The sequence below is a fragment of the Notothenia coriiceps genome, unplaced genomic scaffold (genome assembly GCF_000735185.1).
Source record: "Notothenia coriiceps isolate Sejong01 unplaced genomic scaffold, NC01 NC01_scaffold00005010, whole genome shotgun sequence".
In the NCBI taxonomy this organism is placed as follows: domain Eukaryota; kingdom Metazoa; phylum Chordata; class Actinopteri; order Perciformes; family Nototheniidae; genus Notothenia; species Notothenia coriiceps.
The window spans coordinates 1-3,018 of NW_011337711.1; the positions used below are offsets into that span (position 1 = coordinate 1).

General features: G+C 38.9%; 1 long non-coding RNA gene across 1 annotated transcript; it reads left to right on the forward strand.

Annotated features, from left to right (window-relative positions):
* The first annotated feature begins 756 nt into the window (after nt 1-756).
* LOC104942744 (uncharacterized) lies at nt 757-2,681 on the forward strand. The gene is made up of 3 exons (XR_798048.1): nt 757-962; nt 2,331-2,380; nt 2,573-2,681. It is a non-coding gene; the product is annotated as an uncharacterized lncRNA (long non-coding RNA).
* Nucleotides 2,682-3,018: the final 337 nt, after the last annotated feature.

The window sequence follows — 3,018 nt, forward strand, 5'->3', positions numbered from 1 at the left end:
ACTTGTTATGACTTCTCTCTCTCGCGTATTCCGTTAAGACCCACCCCATCTCACTCCTCGTGCTGAAACCTGGTGTTCACTCTCTGTCCTAAACGGATTGTTGGAGCTCGCCCCCCTGTGAGCCCAGTGTGCTCTGATTGGTCAAGCGACGTGCAACTGCTCGCGAGGAGCTGCTGTGAGGAACAGACAGGGTTTCCGTGTCGAAGATAGATACAGTCAGAGTAGGGGTGGGTCTTCACAGAATACGTTTTGGGGAACAAAATCAAGCTTTTTAAAAGGCTAGTGGATTTTGGCAGGCAGTGAGTGCGGACAAACGATTGAACGATAACAAGAACGGCTCTCACCAAGTACGACTCGGTTCCCCTCGTTCATATCAAAGAGCCGTTCAAAAGAATCGGCTCGTTCGCGACCGACACATCACTACTTCTGATCCTGAACCAGGGGGAAAAATTATAGTGATCGGTGTTACTTTAATAACCAAACTTCAAGAGCCGTGGTCTTAAGTTATTGCATTTATAAAGTTTAAGTGGAATAGGGATAACAATAAAAGTATCTACATTATATATCCAAATATAGCCTATGTTTGGAAAGTTGTACGAACAAACACAAACTAACTAGTACTTATGGACATTATTTTCCATTTACAAGGAATATAGTAGGCTACCAGAAAGAAATATTTCACAGTTAGGTGGCAAATGACGATCCATACAAATGACTGTTAGACTTCTTTGAGACAATCCGGTCTACTGCCAGAGGAGGCAGCAATGCGACATGACCGGCTGCCGTGACGCACTAACGAAGAAGAAGATATATCGCCCATGATCGTCCATGTGGCTCCTTCTGAGACAGAACAATTCAATGATAGCTTAACATCAACTTAATCAATATAATAAAACCAACAGCAGTGGTGGTGGTGAAGCTGTCAGCAGCTCCGCGGGGAACTCAAGATGCAATGCGACGACGTAAGTTTGTTTCATCAGATTTAAAGCTCCTCATGTGCTAGGCTAGTTCTTCATGCTAACCGGCAGCTATTTAAAAACGGATACATATATTTATTTTATTATAAATAATAATAGTTTAGTGCCTACGTTAGCTATTTAACATATGGGGGTGAAAAGGTAGTGTTTAACAGTATTTGAGACACTTTGACACTAAGCTAGGGAACCCATTATTTTGTATGTAAAATGTGACACCAACCCATGTGGTAAAAAGTATATTTCCAGGTTGTCTTGCTTGTATGTACAATTGCAGTGGTTTTAAAACGTGTATAGATCCCCCTTTTGGTAGAGTCGTATTTGAATTTATCTCGGCAACATTTAACAACTGGAATCATAGGAATTACATTTTAAATATCTCCTGAGCTTGTTAGTATATGGACATTGTGGCATGAATAGTATTTGAGGCAGTCAATATACTAGTTGTATGTCCAATGTCACGCCAAACTCCATTATAAAAAGGTCTTCGTCTAGCTTCTCTGTAAACTTGCAGATTTGTCAGAACATGAGTCGACACACACATTAAGAATGACATTATATTTTATTATTATCTTATATTTATTTACAGTACATCTTTGAAAAGTACAGTATATTATCATTATGTTTCCCTTTCCTTAGTTTCCCAGTAGAAAGCGTTTACAGATAGATTTTTTTGCTTTGAAAATATTTTTTATTCATAATATTAAAATATAGTCTCTGGTTGTCAACTCATAGAGTCCTGTTGTGAAACCGGAAATGTAGATTTTATCTACGTTTTATGATAGAAATGTATGGTTGGGGTCCCCAGCACATTGAAACTGCTGGATGTTAACATGTCTTTGTTGGGCAATTTGTACAATAAGCATAACACTGTTAGACTGTCACAGAAGTAATGTCTGATGATCTCCTAATAGTGTATATTTTTTCTGTAGTTATTGACATTGTAGCTCAGCATAGTTTAAACGAAGCATTGCATACCCTTCCCTCGTCTAACGTGGTTAGCCTAACCACCTTAAGCCTATCAATGACAGAAATGTAGCTAACTGACTACCTTTTAATAAGTTTATTAGTACAACAAGATTATATAAAGATGCACTTTGTGGAATATTAACCAGGGAGTATGTGATTGCGTTTTAATTATATTAGAAGTATATTTTAGTTTTGCATACACACATTTGCAGAGATTAATCCCACACAACATTTGGATAGTGTGTGATGCTGTGACCAGAAGAGCGTTGAGAGCTTTTTAAAAAAAAAAGTAACACGAAAGAATTAATATTTGGTGAACACTTAAGCTGTAGCAAATAAAAAGGCTCCTAGTATATGACTGTAATGTTTTGAATCTGCTTCCTGCAGGTAATCTGGGACATTATCGGGAACAAACAGTTCTGCTCCTTCAAAGTCAAGTAAGTCTGAATCTTAATCTGCTCAAATTCATGAATTGAATAGATAGTTGTGCAGCTAGTTGATGAATTTGTCACTACTTCAAATCTCCATCTCTTTTTTGACTTACAATTGATGAAAGGAATTGGACCTATGTGCCTAAATGCAACAGTGTTAACTGCACTGATAACATCTTGTCTCCTCTTTCTGTCTAGGACCAAGAGTCAGAGCTTCTGTCGAAATGAATACAACATCACAGGGCTGTGCAACCGCTCGTCCTGCCCGCTGTCCAACAGTCAGTACGCCACGATCAGGGAGGAGAAAGGTAAACCCGTCATACATTTCCACTTTAAAGGGGCCTATTCTGTTCAGTGTTTCCCCTACCATTGTCTTGGCGGGGCGCTGCGCCCTGCCTACAGAGCCCCGCGCCCTGCCTGAAATTCAAGGTGTTTTTTTTGTTTGGTTTTTTTATTTAAATTTTTTTTTTTATTATTTAAAAAAAAGAAATGCAACTGAAGTAATCTATCTACGGTCACGTTTCACATTGAACATGTGCTCTTTTATTAAATAAACTAAACGCCTATGTTATTTATCCAATGTGCATGTTTCAGTGTCCACTGCCTTCTTGCGTATTCACATTCTCCCTCCGCTCTGCTCCCCC